Source organism: Ceratotherium simum, chromosome 11 (genome assembly GCF_057802395.1).
Source record: "Ceratotherium simum simum isolate JZ-2026a chromosome 11, ASM5780239v1, whole genome shotgun sequence".
NCBI classification, from domain to species: domain Eukaryota; kingdom Metazoa; phylum Chordata; class Mammalia; order Perissodactyla; family Rhinocerotidae; genus Ceratotherium; species Ceratotherium simum.
Genome location: NC_141910.1, coordinates 59,617,792 through 59,639,698, shown reverse-complemented (window position 1 = coordinate 59,639,698; position 21,907 = coordinate 59,617,792).

Genomic DNA, 21,907 nt, shown 5'->3' with positions numbered 1-21,907 from the left:
ACCATTCAGTGGTTCACAATATTGTGGAAGCATCACCACTAATTCCAAAACTTTTTTTCATTGTGGTAAAAAACACATAATGTAAAATTTACCATCTTAACCATTTTTAGGTGTACAGTGCAATAGTAACTGCGCACATTGTTGTGCAACAAATCTCTAGAACTTTGTTTTTGCAAAACTGAAACACCATCCCAATGAACAACTCCCCGTTTCCCCCTTCCCAGCCCCTGGCAACTACCACTCTACTTTCTGTTTCTAAGAGTTTGCTTTAGATACTTCATGTAAATATAAGTGGAATCATGCAGTATTTGTCTTTTTGTGACTGGCTTATTTCACTTAGCATAATGTCCTTAAGGTTCACAGGATTTCCTTCTTTTTAAAGGCTGATTAGTGTTCCATTGTATGTATATACCACATATTCTTTACCCATTCATCCTTCGATGGGCATTTATGTTGCTTCCAGGGTTTATTTTTTAAACAGGGAAGTAAATCTTTCCTAGAAGCTTCCAGTGGACTTCACTCAGATCTCAGTGGCCACGGTTGGGCCGTAGTCCCATGCCCTGGCTGAAGGGAGGCTGGGAAAGGGAGCATAGCATTTCTAGACTCTCTAGGAGAGGGAGGGCTCTTCCAGAAAGGAAGAAGGTGTAAGACGACTGTAGACAACGGTGTCAGCCACAGTGAGCGTTTGGAACCTCTCAAACAGCAGTTAAAATACCTCGGAATACCTTAGCCTCCAACAGGCAGTACAATGATAACATTATTTTTAATTTTGCAGCTATTTTTGACAAGTGATATTGAATATAAGATTTCCTTTAAGAATAAGTGGATTTAAGGTTTTTTTTCTAAAAGGAAATGGATGTAAAGAAAAGAATTAAATAAAAATATAGTATAGGTGGTATGCAAAAGATATGGCAAACGTCATAAAGATAATAAGTAAATCACCCAAGTTTATGATGCAGGGTAACGGTGAGGTTTAAATGAAATAACACATTCAAAGGCCCAGCCCAGTGCCTGGAACACAGAAAGGGTTCTCTCCATGGCTTGCGACAATAATTGTGGTTCCCTTTAAGTTAAGCTTGCCAGATTCAACCAATAAAATCACAGGATGCCCAGGGAAGTTTGAATTTCAGATAAACAGTGGATAACTTTTTGTCCCATGCAATATTTGGGACATACTTGTACTAAGAAAATTACTCATTGTTTAACTGAAATTTAGATTTAACTGAGCAACCTGTGTTTTATCTGCCAACCCTACTTCCCATCCTTCCCCTGGAATGAAGAAGAGCCAGGACAGAGCTTGGGGACACTGGGATGTCGCCAGGGCTGCCAGCCCTCCACCAGGGAGTTGTGCAGAAGCTAATCAGGGAAGGTGGAAGCTCCCTGGGAGGCTGGAGAAATTGTGCTTGGGAGCAATCTCCACTGTGCCCCCAACCCTGGGGCAGCCCCCTGGACTCTCCAGCCCCCTGCCTCCCCATCTCCCAGTGGCCGTGACATGGGAGGGAACCACAGTGGCCTGGGAGAGAGTGTTGCTGGGGTAGCATGTTACAGACAGAAAGGATCTTATGAACATACAGGAGTCTCCTATGTGACTTTAAAGGCTTACTGCAGGGACCTGGGCCCATAAACACTCAGATGATGAGGTTTTATGAGTGTTGGGGCTGGACCTGCCCTCCCTCCCCTCCTCCCCTCCTCCCCTCCTCCCCTCTCCCTGTCTGCCATGAGCCAGGCCAGGGAAGCTCTTCTGTCCATAGAAGGGCACAAGCAGGACCCATGTGCTCCTGAGGCACAGGGGACTCTGGATGTGACACTTTTCCTTTCAACACCATCTCTGGCCATGCTGAGCAGGATCCCTACACACACACACACACACACACACACACACACAGTGTCAACCACAGCAAAGGATGCCTCATCACTTCATTTGCTGACTCAGTAATTTTTTGGAGTGGGGGGGATCTTCAAACCAAGAATTTTAAGCAATGATCCACGTCTCTGAGATGACAGGCTAGCTCATTGGTCATTCCCAGGACTATACCCAGCAGCGCCAGGCAGGACAACGTTGTCCTAACTATATAGGCCTGGAGTCTTGATCCACGCCCTCCTGCAGCGCCCCTGTACTTTACAGCAGACCCCACTTAGACGCTCCAGGTCTCCTGGGGGCTGGCGCTGCCTGCTAGTTACATTTCGGGAGAGCTGGGTTTAAATGGGATTCACTCCAGACAGCAGGAGAACATCACAATCTCTGGGGAGAAAGGCTTCAAAAATCTATGGATGCTCAGGTCTGGGAAATGGTGGCTGTGATTCACACCAAGCCAAGAAGAAAGAGATTCATGAGCCCAGAGTGTCTTCTGTTTGTCCCATGGCACTGTTTAGCCCCATTACTCACACCACAGACCGGGGTGACACAGCCACAGTCTAGTGCTTGCTCATCACTGCTGATCCTCTCTGTGTCTGGTGTGTGGGTGGGGCTGTGGGAGGTGTGTCCTTCCTGGACAGGCTGAAGCCCCTCTATGGCAGAGGGAACCTCTTCTTCCTCTGTGGCTCCGTGCAGACACAGTGAGTGCATAATGGTAACTGCCCACCCTGCTCGGAGCTTCTGTCTCCACCATATCTCATTCCACTGGGGTGTGGGTGTGGGTGTGTGTGCACCGGCACAGACATGCACACACACCCCTGTTTAGCCCCCATATCTGCTGTTAGTCGTGTCATTATTATTGCACACCTTACGGTCTATCCATCGGACACATACAGAGAGCCCTGAAGCACACCCAAACAGTCCTTATTTCCGGGTAACGGCTACCAGCCTGTGCAGCGGCCTTAGTGGGAAGGGGTTTTGCTGTGACACCTCCACTTCATTCCACTCACCTCCTTGTTCTAGGTGGCTGTCACAGGACCCTACTCTTGCAGGTCATAGGGAGCAAACCCCTCCCGCTGGAGCCTCTCTCTGCTATTTCCTCACGTGGCCACTCAGGTCGCTGGCTCTTTGTCCTCCGACCACTGGCTTGTGTTGTCAGCTATTCCACTCCATCTCTTCTCACTCTACATGTGCCTAGAGGAGGAAGGCTTACTTCAGATCCCACAGATATGGATCTCCAAGATAAATGGTTCACTCACATTGTCACGAGGGGCCACCAATCAGCATATAGCCAATGTGGAATTACGCTCAGAGTCTCTCTCTAGGTCTTGAGTTCAATGCCCCATTTATTACCCTAGCATTGGCGTGGGCCAGGGATACAGGTGTTTGCCAGGCCACAGAAAGGAGGATGTGGGCAGCATGGGAAGAAGGAAAAAACCCACCCCACTATAAGGGGACACATGGGCACAGTGAGCAGCACCAGCCTGCCCAGCTCATGTTGCCTGGTCTCCCGGGTCTGAGCATGAGTTACCCGTCCCAGCAGAGGAGATATGCTCGGAGAGCACTTGTCCCCGAGCACTGCCAAGGAAGGAGGAAGGCAGGAGCATTGGGGCTTGTGACCAGCCTTGGACTGAGATAAAACCCTCTCCAGCCTATAAAGTACCCCCACACCTTTCTTCTCTCTGAAACTTCTAGGGCAATTCCAGGCAGCAGATAGGCAAGGAGCAGGGGATGGAGAGGAACCAGGAGAGTCCTCTTGGGAGCTGTTCCCCTGAGGCACTCCTCCTTCCCACCTTTGAGTCCATGGCCCAGGGAGAGCCAGAGCCTGGGAGGGTTTTCGGCCCCACAGCCAGGGAATGTCATCTTCCTTGCTCCCTTGCTTCCTTTGTGACTAAGATGCCCCAGAGAGAACACCAATTTCTGGCAATCACCATGCACTTCTGCTGCACCAGCTAAGGACCACACCTCATTCCCATGAAGATGAGTCCCTATCTCAGGAGCATGTGGCTTCAGGGCCCTTCCAGCATGGGAGTGGACATTGAGGCATGGCCATGACACACAGCACAAGGCTGACCTGTTTTTCCATCAGGGTAGCTCCGTGATATCAGGGCCAAGACATCTTCTTGTGATGAGGGTTGGGGTGTGAGAAAGAGAGATGTGTGGATGTTAGAGTCATGGCCTCCGTGGTGGGGACTGACCCAGCTGCCTGGCCCTGGCTCTGACAGACTGCTTTTATGTTGATAGTTGGCATTTATAGATATTTCTCCTGCAGCAAGTTAAATGGCATCTGCTCGGGCAGACACCCAGGCCCAGGGCAGGCAGGCGGCTGGAGCGCCAGGTCCGGGGCTCTGGCTGGCTGGCCTTCCCGCAGTAAAGTTCTGGGTCTAATAGGAAACACAGGCTGGGGGTGGGGCATGGGGCAGCCTCGGTTGCTTCCTCTAAGGTCTAAGAGCCTTGGACGACTCAGCCTTTTCTTTCGTGGCCTCTACACAGGGATTCTGAATTCTGGGTCTGAGCAAACCATCTTCTGGGAAAAGAGCATTCAGAGCTGGTAACAGACTGGCTTGTAGGACCAGACAGGCAGGAAGACGAGAACCTCACCCGCAAGCTGTGCCGGGCAGGGGATGAGGGAGGCTGACCAAGCAGGCAGTGAAGTTCTCGGCAGTGAGTGGGGAGCTGGCAGGGAGCCCAGCCCTGGGACCCCATCCTACAGGACTAGTGGTGCTGGGCAGGTTACTTCCAGGGGATTTGGTCATGGAATACGGGGCACAAAGCAGGACAGGGACCTCAAAACTAGGCCTGAGGTGAGAGTGCTGCCCCTCTAGGTCTCCTCTTCCCACGGGGAGCGGGGAAAGGGCTCCCACTCTGGTCCTTCTGCCACAAGCACAGTAAGCTTTGGTGGGGCCACTTCACCTCACAGCCACCCCCTGCCTTGGTCCTGGGCTACTGGGGGAGATGCTCTGAGACCTTCAACACATTTATTGGACACCTAACTCTTGCCAGCCTGTGTATTAAGTTCTAGGGTTACAAAGTAAATAAAATTCAGTGCCTTCCCTGAAGGGCTTCCTGGTTGTGAGGGAGCAGAAATAGACAGAGAGATCATGCAAGGATAACGGAATAAACAGCCAGTCTTGGGGGCACAAAGGGGAGGCCCCCAGCCTGCAGGTGAAGGCACAGACCCCCAACAGTGGAAGGGCAGGCTGCAGATCCGGCAGGGACCACCGTCACCCAGCCCAGCCTCAGCCCACCACCCCCAGGCCCTCCTCACTCTCCTCACTCCAAGAGCCAACAGGACTACTGGCGGCCCAGGTTCAGATCCCGGGCGCGCACCGACGCACCACTTCTCCGGCCATGCTGAGGCTGCGTCCCACATACAGCAACTAGAAGGATGTGCAACTATGACATACAACTATCTACTGGGGCTTTGGTGGGGGCGGGGGGGGGGGGAAGGAGGAGGATTGGAAATAGATGTTAGCTCAGAACCGGTCTTCCTCAGCAAGAAGAGGAGGATTAGCACGGATGTTAGCTCAGGGCTGATCTTCCTCACAAAAAAAAAAAAAAAGAAAGAAACCTAACTTTCTGGAAGGAGCTGGCTGGGGGCTGGAAGTGATTCTGTGTGCCTTTCGGAAGCCACTCACCTTGGTCTTAATAATGGCCCCAGGAGGGAGCATTCGGCTCGAGGCATCTTTGATGCGCCTCGGAGCCTTTGATGTCCCCAGCCAAGCTCCGTCGCTCCATCGCTCGTGGGCTCTTTGCTCTGGGGTTTTCCTTTTATTTATTTTCAAATTCATCTCATTAAATTGGTTCTATGCATGGCAGCAGAAAGAACCCAGCAGAAAAGAAATGCTATACAGTTATAGGGGAAGGGGAGGTGGGGTCGTTTGTGGCAGGCAGGGAGCAGCTGAAAGGCCTGCTCAGCCACCTCCCACTTCAAGGCTTCGGCGCTTGACACATTAAAATCTTAGAATCTTTATAGAGTCCCTGTATACTTCTTATGGATGGACATAAAATCATTAGGAGATCTTAAAGGAATCCATGAAGAAGCTTCAGAGAATCTTTTTAGAAGCCACATAAGATCCTCATAAAATTCACCAGACTGCTCCTAGATGCCTAAATCCCCAAGGCCACACACACACGCACGCACGCACGTGCGTGCACACACACACACACACTGGTGTCCCATCCAGTGGGAAGAGCAAGTCACCTTGAACTCGGCCTCCTTTCCTCAGAGAAAGGCCCCTTGACAGATCCCTGTCTTACATAAATATAGGGGCTGGAGATACCCACTGCTCAGGATAAGGGGGTAATGCAGCCTTCTGTGGCCTGACCAGGGCAAGCCTCTCTTCAGGCCCCTTGGTCTGCAAACCTGGTCCCTTGGGAAGAAGAGAAGAGAATCATTTACATAAGGATCTCAGGGCTTCCGAGGAGGGAAGGGACCCCAACCCGTTATGAAAACTCGTCGTGGTGGCCTGGGTACATCGCCTATTTGAATGTGCACCCCACTAGGCAGGGGGTTTTCTTGGTGTTGCTTATGTGTGTCCTGTGTGGGCACACAGTAGGTTCAATAAATATTTGTTTTGTGAATAAATGAATGAAAGTGTGTGAGCAGGAAAGGACTCCAAGGGCCCAGAAGGGTACCCACCAAGAGGATAGGACAAACATGAGGCCTACACGAGGCATGGGCCAGGCACTAGGCACTACAGTGCACTGGGTGGGGATCTGGACAATGAGGTAGATAGAGGGAGGAGAAGCCAAGGAACGGGGTTCTGGAAGCACCAGGGAAAGAGGTGTCTTGAAGGCATCCTGGTGGTGGGGGCCCGGGAACTGCGGGGGCCAGTCTCCAGCCTGTCCTGAGCATGTGGGAGAGACACAGCTGATGAAGACATTCTTGCAGGATCGGGAAGAATTTTCTGGTTATTTTCCAGTTTCATCTCAAGCAGTATGGCTTTCTTTCATTCTTCAGAGCTGTGCTCTGCCAGAGGCCGCCACACTCAACCTTCAGGAGCTTTGAGGAGATGTGCAGAGATGGGGTCTCACCCAGCAGGCCTGGCCATGCAGCTCAGGTTGCCAGAGAAGAAAGAGATTCCACTTCTCCCAGGCAGAGCGTGCAAGTCTCCTTTACTGGGAGCCCTGGGCTCTGAGCAGCCCCTCCAGGGAAGCAGCTGAACTCTGTGTCTGTCTGTCCATCTGTGTGGGGGTGATGGTGTCTCCACTCTTAGCAAGTCCCTCCACACACCTCAGCCGAGCCCCAGCTCTGCCCCTGGGCATGGCTGAGAGTGGAAAGGAGCCCCTCGCATTGGGGAGTAAGTTATTTTAGCCCCACAAGAGCAAAGTAGGCCCTGGATATATGTTTGACAAAATAAAGGAGGTTGGAAAGAAACAACAACAACAAAATTGAGGGCAGGCTGAGCCACCTCTAGCCCAGAACTTCTTCGCAGCAAACACCAGACATCCCACTTCTGCCAACATTCAAATTCGGGTGCCTGGAGGGGACAGCTAGAACTTGAGTAAACAAAGAACTCACATCCAGGCAGCCCCCAGTGCCTCCCTGCATGCTCGGCCCCCTGCCCCACGTGCCAGCATGGCCTCTGGACAGCAGGGAGCAGGGGGTTGGCCTTCTTGGGAGATTACACCAGATGTACCCTCAGCAGCAGCAGAAGAGGAGTCATTAGAGGATAAGGCAGAAGCAATGGGGCCTTGGGGGTCAGCTTGAGTCAGGACTGTGTGTGTTTCAGCACTGGGGAGCCTTCAGAGGTTTTTGAGCTGGGGAGTGACTTTCCAGACACAGGTACTAGAAGAGTTCTGTTTAAGGAAACCAAATGCTCCTGTGCGCATGGCTCAGTCCTGGTTTTCCTGGACAGCCCTGATTTATACTGCTATCCCCTTTTACTCCCCGTTACAATCTCAAAAGTATCCTGGTTTTACTTACTGGATATTTTATGATATCAAGGAATTATTTTTAATTTTTTAAGATATGATAAAAGCATATAGTGGTTATGTTAAAAAAAAAGAATTCTTATCTTTTAGAGATATATACTTCAGTATTTACAGGTGAACGTTGTCTGAGATTTGTTTCCAAATAATCCCAGGGGCAGGACAGCAGCAGGGAGTGGGAGGGAGTAGAGGTGTAATAAGATTGGCCGAGTTCATAACTGCTGTGCTTTGGTGTGGATACACGGGTGTTCGTTATACTGGTCTCTCTATTTTTATATTTGTTGGAAATTTTCTGACACAAAAAGTTTAAAAAGAAAATGTTCCATATTGGACAATAAATATGGTCACTCTAGTTCAATCCGCAGGAGGGATTTTACCCCCAGGGGACAGTTGGCAGTGTCTGGAGACGTTTGGGGTTGTCACAACTGGAGGTAGAGGTGTGTGCTACTGTCATCTCGTGGATACAGGCCAAGGATGCTGCTAAATGCCAAAATACACATGGCAGCCCCCACAACAAAGCAGTATCTGGCTCGAAGTGTCAGTAGTGCTGAGGTTGAGGAACCTGGGGTAGCGGAATTGTCTGCAATTTACTTTAAAGCACCGCTGTATGAACAGGAGCGATGGTGTGTCTGTGTGTGAGTTCACAGTAATTTATGCTCTAAAGGTGATTAGTTAACACTTACAGGAATTCACACTCTAGGAGAGGCTAGCAAGGGTTTCAAATACAGTTATCTAAATCTGCTCCCCAAAATTCAGTAGTTAGCATAAAATGTGTTCTGGATAATTTGTCATTGGTGAAGTAAGTCATGTTCAAGAAATGTGTTTGGCTGGAAAGACGGTACAGGCATCTATATCTTTGCTTGAACAAGACAGAAGACTCCAGCAAACCTGGATGCCTACCACCCATGGACTAGTGCTCTGGGTCTATTCCCATTTGGTTCTGCGTCCCACCCGCCCCGGGCCCTAACCACCCCCCAACTCTAATAGAAACCTCTGTCTCCTGGTCCAAAGTAGGCTTATCTTTGGGGCACTGTACCTTTCATACAAGTGCTGGTTGGCAAACCTAGGGACAAAGAAAGAGGATACCCCCAAGCTTAGTGGAGGGGGTCAAATGACTGTTTTTCTGCCTACTTGATATTAAAAATATGTCATTGTGGCAGAATCTGGTCTGAAATTTGCTTTCATTGTAACATACCTCCTTGTAACAAGGGCGTCACCTGACGACTCATAGCCCCTAATCCTTGGGGACACCAGTGTTTATCTAAGATCCTGATAATCATTGAACGGCCACATTGGCTGAGATCAGGAGGATAATGCTGGTGGTGTGTGTGGAGGATAGATTAGAGAGGAGATTAGACCTTCCCACTTCCTTCAGGATCTTTCTAACATCTTCCACGTACCTCCCTGGCACCAACACCGTGTATCACACCTCTTCCCACCCAGCCCCAGTCTCACACGTGTCTCCCAACACCTACATCTGTGGCTTCAACTAGGCCAGGAATGGTCTCTTTGTGCCCAGGGCCTCCAAGGCATAACAGTAAACATGCAGGAGAGCTCCATGGCCTGAGTCTGGCCTCTGGGGCTGGAATTCGTCATGGTGGCCAAGATAGATTGGTTTTCAGCTTCCTTTCATCTGCCTCCAGCTGCAGCCAGGCAGGAACAGGCTGCCTCAGTGTCCTAGAAAGCAGGGGGCCTGGCTGCTCAGTGCCACGCTTCCTGCCCAGAGGTGGGCTTCCTGGTTGCAGGCAGTGGCCATGTATTCAGGGGCGTGGGGACAGTCTGTGAATGACGAGATTGGCCGGGGGGGGCCACTCAGGAAGCCTTATTTTAGTTGTCAACAACTCAGGGGAAATGAGCTTATCAGAGCATATTCTGAGAGCTCATTTGTGTGCAGGAGGCGGAGAGGGCAGGCGCCCTGAGCCTTTGAGTGGGGAAGGGATGGGCATCGCAGGAGAGGAATGCCAGCACACCAAGGGAGGCAGGAGGATCCAGACAGAGCTTTCTAGAGCTGTTATGAGATGAACTCAATTCACTTCACCATTCTGAGGAGGAACATTGCTGCCCTAGCCAGCTCTCAACACATATGCAACATGCGCCTGCGCCCACACGTGCACACGTGCACACACACACACACACACACACACACCCACCCAGAGGTCCCTGGGCTGCATTAGTTGGCCTCATGGCCCTTTCTTTCCCAAGGTCTCAGATTACATGTCTGACATGGATTTTTCCTAGCTGCTAATGCCATGGCGTGCTGGCTCCCAAGGGGCCCCAAAAACGCTTCCACCCGCCCGGGGGGAAGCTACCTGACTCCCAGGACTCTCCCTCAAGGCGGGTCTCTGCAATAGACAGAAGAGCCCCTGCAGGGGGCGTGTGCTCCTCTGCCAGGGTTACTTAGCTGCCCTGCACGATCCGTTGCAGCTGTCTTTGCCTGCATCACAGCCAGCAGCTGCGCCGTGGGGAGGCTTGGGGTAGGAGGGACAAGGGGTTCTAGGCCCCCACGACTTTGACGGTTACCCTTCCCCAAACCATCACAAATAAACATACACTGCAAAAAACCCCCCAAAGCCGCTATGCTGCTTCAAGGCCCTTTTCCCACCAGCTACTACCCAGGCCCTGCCTGTCTAGGGGTCCTGGGGCCCCCTGGATCCCAGCCCACAGTGGTGCTGGGGTTTTGCAGGGCTTGTGCATGGCTCTTCCTGTCTCCTCATCTGTGTGGGGTTCTCTGAGCACATGGACTGGGCTGGGTATTGTTGATCTTTGTCTTTCTCAGAGCAGAACTCAGCCCAGAACCCCCTCGACCCGTCCCTAAGCCCGGCCCATGCTCAGAGGGTGTCAATGCATGTGGGCAGAATTTAATTGCCTGACAAGTTCAGATTCGCATCTTTGATCTGCAAACGGGGCAGTGATGGGTAGTGGAGACAACCGGGCATTAGGGCTGGAATCCCGGCTTTGTCACTTACACCGTGTGACCTTGGGCAGTCTGTCTACTCCCCTGAGCCTGGGCGTCCTCGTCTGGGAAGTGGGGACAGTTGTACCCAACTCACAAGGGACCACATGAAGGATGATTACACAACATGCACAAACAGCCCAGCCCAGGGCCTGGTGGCCACTCAGCTTCCTCTCGGGGATTAGCTGAGCCCAGTGATAGCGTTTTAGTCTTGGTTCCAGGCACTGGGGTTTCTGTGTTCTTGGCATAGTAAGCACTTTATATATATTCTAATCCTCACGACAGTCCTTTGAGGAAAGCATCATCAACAACGACAATCCCTTTTTATAGCCCAGTAAACTGAGTACAGAGAGATTATGATGCTTGGCCAAGGTCATACAGCTGGTAAGTGGCAGAGCTGTGGTTTGAACCAAGGCATCTGGGCGTTGGTGCCCGCCCTCCTAGCTCTGCCGCTGAACCGCTCTGAGTTCACCCTGTCTAAGAGTAAACAAAAGAAATCAACAAAAGAATGTTCTTTGATGTGATCAAAAATATTTTCTGAGCTCCTACTAAAGAATGGAGAGAGGTGGTCTCAGCGGCACTGCAGGATGCTCACTGTGGGGTCCTGGGGAACAGCTCTGGCCCCAGGCCTGCTTGGGGAGATTTGCTGACACTTGGCAGAAGAGGCCCTGCCTGTCACGCCTTCCTCCACAGCCCACTCGCCTGCCAGGGCGTTTGAACAATGATTAACTGCAGCGGGCAGGCCGGTGCAGGCCAGACCGGGCACAGCAGGTGAGCTCACCCCTTGCACAATGGCTGCTGCTGCCTGCCCGGCTCAGGGGCAACCCAGTTGGGCAGGGCCAGGCAGGCTCCCAGAAGCTTGGGAAACAGCCCTGGGAAGGATGTGGGACAGACTGGCTGGATATGAAGACATGATCACCACCACGTTCTGCCCTCCTTCAGTCCCCCAGCTCATAGAGCCTCTTCTAGGGGCTCCTGTGCACCCCAGGAGCAGACTCCAGTCCCAGTGCTCAGTGGGATCAGCCTTGCTGGAGATGTTCCTCAAACAGTGTCACCCGAGCCTGCCCCCTCTGCTCCAGCCACAGAACACCACACCCCAGATTGGACTAGAGGAGACAGGTGCTCTCCCTGGGGCCCCCATCCCTGCTCCAGGCCTGTGGCAGACAGGGAGCCACACAGCTCACTCCTCTGCACCTCCCTCCCCTGGTTCTGGCTACTCCAGGAAGCACAGGCACATGCATGTTCCAGGCTCAAGTGCCCCCACACACACACCAGCCCCCAGGCCCCTTCCCCGGGAGTACCCTGGTTCCCAGAAGGGTGGTGGTAGAGAACTCACATTCAGACTGAGCCAAATCTGCCTCCAGATTCACCGCCATCCCCACACCCTCGCACTCCAGCCTGGCCAGAGGCTGGGCCTCTCTTTGTTGAATGGAGCATTGAAGTCCTTCTCCTAAATAAATTCATTTCAGGTCTGGCTTCACTGTTCCATAAGTCTAGAGAAGGCTGGGATGAGGGGGTAGGAGGTGAGATAGGGGAGTGAAAGATAAATTTTCTTTGAAGGTGGGAGTGGGTGAAGGGTGCCACAGACAGGGTTGACCCTCTCCCTTCCCCCACTACTGTTCCTCAATATTCCAGAAAGGCCAGGCCCTGCTGGTCTGACGAGGGGTCTTAGCTGACCTGAGGGGTCTATCAGCCTTGCTGGGAACCACCTCAGAGAACCGCTCCCCACCTGCCTACAGTCCCCAGGAGTCTGGGCTCTAAGGAAGGCCTGGGCCTGGGCCTCCTCCCAACCTAGGGACATTGTGACTCCGAGGCTTTCCAAAGACTTTCAGCAACAAACAAAGGGTGGGCTCCTCCTGACTGGGCCCTGTTTTTGTCCCAGATTCACCAGCCCCAACCTCAAGGACCCCAAGTTCTGGGCCATGTACTATTTATTCCCTCATAGGACCCCCCACCTCAACCTGAACTGAGAAGCTGGGTCTCACCCTCTCAGGGCCACGTGAGACGCCTGCCCAGACCCTCCCACCTGCCATCTGACAGCAAATTCATTTGTTTACTGAGCATGAAGAGGATAGAATGTGCTCGCTGCCCTCAGAGCATGCGACCTCATGGGGAAACAAATGGCAGAGAAAGGGTGAGAAGTTCCATGACAGACACCTGTGCCAGCTGCTGTGATGATGAGCTCTGACACCTAAACAGCACCTTCTGTCTACCAGGTCCTGTTCTAAGCAGGCACATGAATTTACTCATTTTTATCACATGGGCTTCACAGCAAGTTGTGAAGTAGATAATTTCATGACCCCTGTTGTGACCGATGAGGGAAACACCAAGGTACAGAGAAGTGGAGTAACTAGCCCAAGGATACGAGTCCAGTAGCAGGACCGGGATTTGAACCTGCTGCTTTTAGCCACCATGCTATGCTGCCTTTGAAGCAACTGAGATGAGAAAGAGAGGGCCAAGGGCAGCTTCCTAGACCAGAGGGCGGCAGAGCTGGGCCTCAGGTGTGAATGGGAGTTGGTCAGAGAAGCAGCAGGGACAACCCAGACAGAGGAATCAGTGTCTGCAAGGCTGGGAGATGTTGACAGTGAGCACCCCAGGGAGGAGATGAGGACAGGGGTTCACATACCCCCTGCCCCTGTGTAGTTTGAATCTACCATAATGAGCACATATTCCTGTATTACAGGGGAAATTTAAATGTACACACAAACACGATAAAGACTGAGTAGCATGTCAAAAAGCAAGACCCTCAAGCAGGAGTTGGCAAATTTCTCCTATAAAATGCCAGATGGTAAATATTTGAGGCTTTGCAGGCCATACGTTTTCTATCACAACTATTCAACTCTGCCATTGGGGCCCCAAAGCAGCCGCAGACAGGATGTGAACAAATGGGCGTGGCCGTGTGCCAATAAAACTTTATTTACCGACACTGAAGGGGGCTGGGCCCGGTCGAGGGCCCTGAGAGGATGTGTTGTCACAGCAGGTCAGCCCCAGGCTCGGGCTCCAGTGTCACCAGGCCCTGGGTGTGAGACCCAGGCATTTGCTTCTCTGAGCTTCAGTGGCTTCAGCTGTAAGATGGGACACTGGCACCGACCTTGCAAGTCCTGTGAAAGGGGCCAGCTGGGGCCAGGGCAGGTGGCCCTTATTAATTCATACAATTGTTTTGGTTATTCTCAGGATTTTAGGCAGGATGCTGTTCAGATGGGGGTTTTGGAAACATCTCCCTGGTGGCCATTTGGAGAACAGACCGGCAAATGTGTGAACACCTTCCTTTCACCCTCCAGATTCACCCTCCACCCATCTCCCTGCTGGCCTGTGCTGGGAAGACCAACCTGTGTGGATAGCATCAATGGGCTCCTCCACCCTCCCACTGCTAGACGGACTCAGCCAATGGGGAGCCCCAGCAGGAGGTGGGGGGAGAGACCAGAGTGAGGGTCAGGGCCTTAACTCCCCGCTCCCTTCCTGAAGCTGGCTGCATCCCTTAGGGAAAGCCACAGCACTAGGCCCAGCTGACCTCACTAGTTCTAGGGTCTTCCTACCCCTTGCTCACATCTTTACAAAGTCTTCTCAACTTATCCCAACTTGAGTGCAACCTGGCTGATTGATTCAAAGGGAATGAGACTGGAGACCATTTCTGTAATCTTGATGAAGGACGATGAAGCAGTAAACCAGGACAGTGGTAGTGAGCTAGAAGGAAGAGCTGGAACTGAGTCATATTTAGAAGCTATACAGGTCAAATGAGGAGCAGGAGGGAGAAGGAGGAATCTCCGGGATGAGTTGAATTTCTGGCTTGGGGAGCTAGAAGGGTGGAGATGCTGAGAGAGGATACCGGGGGGAGAGGCAAGTATTTGGAATGGAAATGATGAGGTGGTATCTGCAAGACAGCCAGGTGACTCAATGCACAGGTGTACCCCAGCCTTCCTGTAGCTCTGATTTTCTCCCCGACCATTAGCCATGACCCACACCGTTCTCCCTTGTTAGGAATGGCCTGGGAGCCTTGGAGAGCAGTCAATGCATAAATGGTTGCTGGCCTTTTCCTTCCCCTTCAGATGCAGGAAGAAGGCTCTCAGATGCATGAACTTAGCTGGGAGGAGTGACTGGGGCATGCTGGGGCCCCCAGGAGAGGTCCGGGAGGACTCCATCCCCAGCGGAGCCATGGGTTAAATAAAGCCAGAGCAGCCAGCCAATGACATTGACAAGGGATGCTTTTGCCCATCAGCCAGGGATGCTGAGCATGATGAGGCACCTCCACTTGGGGGATATTTGGTTTAAATCTTCCTTTTAACCACCTATCTCTTGTGGCTTGCAGGAGGCAGGAGGTCATGTCCAGGCTTTCCTCCAGGGGGGTCCTGATGTTGGGGTAAAACCACATGTGGGGGGTGGGGGGAGGGAACACTCCTTCAGACCTCTCCAGGGCTTCATCTCCTTCATAACTGGACTGCATTCTGATTACAGTGTCCTCCCAAAAACAAACACTTGATTGAATATTTCTCAATTGAGTCACTGTTCAGTTTGCCTTCTCCCAGGAAATCAAACACTTTCTGGCTTTGCCTCTTCATCATTCTGACCACAGTCATGCTCTACCCTCTCCTGGGACGGGCATTCAGGCTTGTCTGCTCTCTCTCACCCACGGAACACTCGGAACACTCGGCAATTAGAGTCTTATCTTATATTCACTGCCATTGAGGGGGCAGGAGTTCGCATAACTGCTTCTCTCCATTTGCCCACAATGAATTGCCACATCTCCTTCTCCTGAGAGGCTGGCCTGCCTTTAAGCTCCCCCCACCACCACCTCTAGCCCCAGTCCACAGGTCTGGTATTCATTAATGTGTAGTCAAGGCCTGATTCAGCCACATTGCTTCACAGGCAGCTCAACAGGCAGACAGCTACCACTTTTGGCAACTCAGGTCTGACCAACTGGTTGGTCAAGTAAGATGGTCACACAGCTAACAGGAACAGCTGGGTGGGCTTCAGCATTAGCAGGCTGAGAGAGGGCCCGTGGAACAACCCCTTGCTCTGATGCACCAGGTGATGCTGAAACCTTGCAAAACTCAGGAAGATATTTTTCCCAGAGAGCCTTCCCGGCTTTGCCATCAGGCCTGAGACCTCTCCTTAGTGCTGCTCAGAAATTGCTCTTGCACTGGTCTGTGCAGAGCATAGGGTGCATTAGTCAGCTGGGCACTGCCATCTGGATCTTTCTTCTCTGAGATACTGGAGACCGCTGAGGATTCGGGCCTTCCAGAAGACCCATTAGGCAATCAGCTATTGAACCCACACCTTATTGGACATGAAGTAATTAAACTATAATTCTAGGGTTCCACTTGTCGGGGTCAGGGTGGAAGGATGGAAGGTCATGATGCTATACAAGAAGTTAGGTCATCCACGTTTCTGCCAATCCATTTTTAGCTCAGACTCCATGGAAGAAGCAGGCCTTCTTCACAAAATTCCTCATTAACACTGGGGTGCTCCCCGCAGACTGCAGCCCCTGGGCTCAGATTAGGGCTGGGGGCCCCACACTGTATAGCAGAACAGCTACGGTATTGCACAATTAGAAGGATGCAAAGTCTCCATAGAAATCGGTCGATAGAGATTTTTTTCTTAACGCAAGGCATGGACATCCTAGCTCAGACAAGATGGTGTTGAACGAGAGTATCGAGAATGAGAACCAGCCACCCTGATTAAGGCTTCTCGAAGGCTCCTTGGTGTTGAGAGGGTAGAAACTGAAATGACCTCACTGCCCATCCCTCATGGTCCAGGTCATATAAGGAAGGGTGACACAAGGGTCCCTATAGAGTGTGGGCTTGCTCAGCAATTCTCAGGGAACCCTCTGAGGCCTCCAACAAGCTCTGAGTGGGAGCCCTGAGCAGTTTCACACATGGGAGCCTTTAGGGCCTGGGAGTTTAGTACTGGGGTTAGGAATCCATTTTCCTAAGTGCCCTTGGGTGTGGGTGGGGGGGCGTCGGAAACGCCATCTGATGTGAAGATCTGCTTCCTGTTGGGATTCCCCTGTTGACTCCCTGAACCTCAAGGCTACGAAGCAGCCTCTGCAGCAGCAAGTCAGACGAGCCCGTGGGAATAGAGAAGCCTGGATGCTGGTGCCCAGGGTTGGCACAGCCTGTAGGCAGCCCTTCTTAGAGGAGTGTGACTCCCAGGGCTCATTCTGACTGTGCACAGGACACTTTCAGAGGTCAGGAGCCCCAGGGGTCATTTGAACAGGAAGTTCTCAGGTCACATCAAATGTTCCATGTCACAAAGCCCCCATTTAACCCCTTTTCAGGAAGTCATCCGTCTCGCAGGCAGGGTGGGGGAGGGGCCTGGTATTGTAACTGTCACGAGCCGGTGGCATCCAGCCAGCCCTCTGGTCAGTGTACCTGGCTGACACACCAGCTCTCTGTGCTGGGGTCCCAGGGCTGGCATCCCGCAGCAGCCATCAAATAGCACAGTGCGGGGAGAAGGCCTCTTTGGGGGTGGGCACCAACGAACCATCCGAAAATCACCAGGGGCTCCAGGGAAAAGCCGAGGAGCAGGCACCTGGCAACAGAGACCCCAAGACGCTAGGTGAGAGCCAGGAGTGCTCCTGTGTTCTGGATGGCGGAGGCAATGAGGAGAGATGGCCTCGCCCCCTTCTCTCTCTGTGCCGGTTCCTTTCTCTCTCTCTGGATTCTAAATCCTCCTGCTGTGTCCCCAGGCAGCTGCCTGAACTGTCCCCAAGCTGTCTCTGTCTCCCTAGCGGAGATCCCACCAGGCAGACAAAATTCTTTGTCCCACAGACTGAGAACTCCTCAGTCTAGTCCTGCCTTCTTCCCACTGCTCAAACTCCTACCCCACTTCCACTTGTGCCTGAAGAGAATGTGTGGGTCAGAGTGAGGGTGGGGAATGAGGGGCCGAGCTGCTTCCACTCACAGCCTCCACCCTCTTCTAACACCTAGCACTCCAGGATCCAGCTCAGTGACCACCTCCTCCTGGAAGCCTGCCCTGTGAGTTCTGAAGATCTTGGAATCAAAGGTCAGCTGCTGAGAAGATAATTAGGAAAAGCAGAGGCCAGAATAGCATGTGGGATGAGGAGAAGGGGGAGGGAGGAGAAGCCACGCAGCCCATCCGGGGGCTCTGGCTCCCCAGGAGGCTGGCACTGCTGGTGTGTGGTCCCTGCTCCTGAGGATCTCTCTTCCAGGTGGCCACCCATGGCACACAAGGAGCTATGGGGAGAGGCAGCAGTAAGAGGGAAGGCTCTCCTGGACAGGACGAAGGAAACATCTAGAAGGTCCAAGAGAAGCTGCCCCCCTGCCCGCAGCCCAGTGGGGGCACTGGGTGGATGGCGGACACACTAACTGCTGTCTGAGCTGCCTGCCTGTGGGCACCCACAGAGCTGGCTGACCCTCACAGGAAGTCATCCTTGTGCAAGGAGGCAGTGCTGGGAATCAGGGGTCAGGGGGTGGCCCCTGACTCACTGGAGCCCACGTCATCACAGTCCCCAGAGCCATCATGTCCCTCGGGGGTGGGCTGCTCTGGCCGCTGCAGGGAACTTGCTCCTGGAGAGCCACACCCACATCAGCACTGCCCAGAGGGGCCGGGGTCCAGGCCCTGGAGCCCACCAGCCGCCAACTCACTTCCCTCACTGGACCTCCGTTTCCTAGTTTCTTATTTTTTCATATCTCTAGACTTTTCCCATGGGGATATCCTACCCATCCTTACAGGCCAGCCTGAGGGCCCCTCCCTGATGCCCTCAGCCCTCAGCAGGCTTCTCCCTCCTTCCCTCGCTCCTGCAGGCCTTAGGGTCCAGCTCGCAGTGCTGATTCCCCAGATACTGTCTTCCCAGCAGGATCATGGGGTCCCTAAGGGCAGGGTACCTATCCCAGAGGGGGACCCGGGCCCGGCATTCTGTAGGGACTCAGTGGGGCCTCAGTGGTGGACTGATTCCTCAGCCCCAGCCCCTCTGCTCCTCAGCCCTCTCTCTACTCCGCAGGCCCGCTGGCCTCAGGAAGCTGGCCCTGTAAAAGGCCCAAGAATTCCTGCCTGTGGACTCAGCCCTGACCTGGTTTCACAGGCAACAGCCCAGCTTCTTCCAGTCCTGCACAACCCTGGGGCCTGGTCTTAGCAGCTGACCCGCCCAGGAGCTCTCAAAAACTTCTTTCTGCAGGCCACTGGCCGCTGCTCCTTTCCCTTCGAGGAACTAAGCGCTGTTCTGTGAGTCAGTGACTGGGGACAAAGGGAGAGGGTGGCCTCATGTGATAGCTGCAGTCATGGAGGGAGGCACATCTGCTTCTGCTTCTCCAGGGGACATTCTCCCCCCATGGGCGGGAGGCCCTCAGTCACAATACGGGCTTGGAGATCGACTGTGCTGTCTAACTGGATGGGTATCTAGACAGCCGCCCTGAGCAGTGGAAAGAGCCCTGGGCTGGGAGCAAGGAGACCAGGGTGTCTTGGTTCCTCCTCTGACTGGCAAATCACTCCCCTTCTCTGAACCTCAATTTCCAGGGTGTGGCCTCAAGAACCCTAAGAATCCTGCCAGTTTTGCGACTTCCAGAAATCCATGTATGTGGAGAAGCGCTGAGGGGCCGACCATGTCCTAAAGGATCCCATGAGGGGCACGTCCCAGTCAGCACTGCCTGCCCCGACTGGCAGAGGGACCCTGTGGTGCTTCGAGAAAGCTTTGCAGCTGGGCGGTCCTGAGTTCCGATCCCAGCTCTGCCTCTCACATGCACATTATGTAACTTTCTGACCTTGTTTTACAGATGAGGAGACCTGAGGCCCAGGAGGGAAAGGCTGTGCCCAAGATCTAGGGTGTGTCCCCCTGCCAGCTGGCTTGCAGCTCTGGGCTCCTCTCCCTCCTTTCCAGAGGATCCGCCCTAAAGGGTGGATGGTCGGAAGAGGGCCGGGGTGCTGGGAGGGTGTTGGACATTCAAGAGCTGAGATGAAGGCGGCCATCTCTCACAGCCCAGATGGCAAGGCCAGCTCCTCTACCCAGGAGGGTCGTGTATCTGGGGGTGAGGTGGGGGCCGGATGGCACCACATGGCACCAGAAGGAAGCCCTGGGGGGACAGCTGGGCTGCCTCCTGGGTGGTGGCTGGGGCCACAGCAGGTCCTGTGCCTTTCATCTCCAGATGCCTGGGCCTCCCTCCCCACATGGTGCCCAGAATGAGGGTGGGCTTCCGCTCCTGGAAGCGCCTGAAGCAGAACTGTCAGCTGGGGTAGGGTGGGGGGGCAGTTAGAGTGGGGTTCAGAGTGAGCGAGGCCTCCCACAGCCCTCGAAGTGCGTGACGATTTCTGCGTTCATAGCACCCCTCCCCATCCTCCAGGTCCCTCCCGTCCTTTTCAGGGCTGTTTATTAACAAGGGCTGCAGTGGCTGGTGGACGGGGAAGGGCAGAGTCGTGTGTGCAAGTGGGGCCTTCTCCTCCAGCTGCTGGAGGCCATGCTTGGGGCCGCTGGGTGTGTCTGTGCACACTGGTCACTGCACAAGGGCTGTGTCTGCTTGAAGGAGAGTCCTCCTTTCTAACTGCAATCAAAGCCATGGCCACGCACCACGCCGTGCACCCTCAGGGCTGGATCTGCCCGGAGGACATGCTGCTTCTAATGTGCACAAATACTCTGTGTGTGCCCCTGATGCCCTGAGGCTGTGCCTGGGGGTCACCCGTCCCTGGGCAGAATTTAGGTGCAGAGGAGGGCTCAGAAGGTGCACAACAGGTGGGAACTCAGTTCACAGAGCAGCATTCCCCCCAGTGCCAGAACATCCTTTTCCCAATTTCCGACACACCTGGTTGGTGACCAGGCACTACCGGCTAGGAGCCCGAGTGCTCTGCCCGTCAACAGAGCGCCTGGGAGCTCCATGGCTGCTGCTGGCCCAGTCCTGAACTGTCTTGAGAAGCCAAAGAGAAATGCTGCCTGGTTGGAAGTGCCCTCCTGTTCTGTCAGTGCCTTCCTCAAGAGAAGGGTGGGCAGAGGGCCTGGAGCCCAGCCCCCTCCCAGGGCCACCTAAAGCCCATGGGTCGGTTCTGATCTGAAGGCCAGGCTGGGCCAGGCCAAGCCCCAGTGGGCTTTGAGATCAGCCAAGTCTCCCCTCTGGGGTCTCAGACGCTCCCTCCCCCTGCATCCTGGGGGGCTTGGTGGGGACTCAGCCTTCATCTCTCCTGCAGTGTCACCAATCAACCCTCTACTCCACACAGGATTCCGTGGGGACGACGTGGGAGACCCGGGACCCAGCCTAGCTATGGATCTGACACACTGCGTTTGACCGGAAGCTTCTGTAGAATAAGCACCCACACAGTCAGCGCTTTGGCTCAGGTGATAAACAGGGGCCCGTGCTCAGAGATCCCGTGACTGTCTTGGCCTCCTTCCTCAGCGCCTCCTTCTCCTCACCCAGGCCCAGGCGCCGGGAGCAGATGAATGAACAAGTGAACAGATGGAGCGCGAGGTCCTTCTCCACCCTCACTTCCCACCCGCTCCCTCCCACCCCCAGCTCACAGCCTGGCGGAGGCAGAGCCCCAGGTGTTTTCCATTAAGAGTTTTATTGTGGATTCTCAGGCTCGGGCTGAGGGAGGCTGAGGGAGCTACGTAGTCCTCCACCCCACCCCCAGGCTGAGCGACACAAGCCAGGTCAGGTGATGGCCAGGCCTGTCCTCTCCCACCTCCTAGGCCTCCTTGGGCAGCCTCTCACCCTGGCCAGGAGGTCACCCAAGGTCCAGCTCCAGGCTCCACACCTGTTCCCTTCCACCCATCCTTCACACTGCAACAGCCAGAGCGTCCTTCTGAGGAACAGACATAATTATCCCGTGCCCTTATTTTAAAATCCACCAAAGTTTGCCTCTTTTTGTTTTTTAAAAAACTGGCTCTGATTTGTAACACTTGCCAATTCCCCTGGTGTAAATATTCCCGCCATGGCCAATTTCAGACTACCCACGTGAGGTCACTGACTTGTGCATGATCAGCTCTCACAAGCCAGGAGGAACGGTTTCCAGCGCACCACTGCCTGTACCCTTCACCTTTGACCTGGGGTACAAGCCCTCCTTTACTGACCCTGGCTGTCCCTCCAGCCTCCTCTCTCACTGCTTTCCCACATCCAGCACACTGGATGGCACCTGTGGGTTCCGGAGCGCACCTGGCGCTTACCAAAAACACTAGTCTCCCCTTTGGCCTGGCCAGCTCCTCTGATGATACCTTATTCTGATGTTTC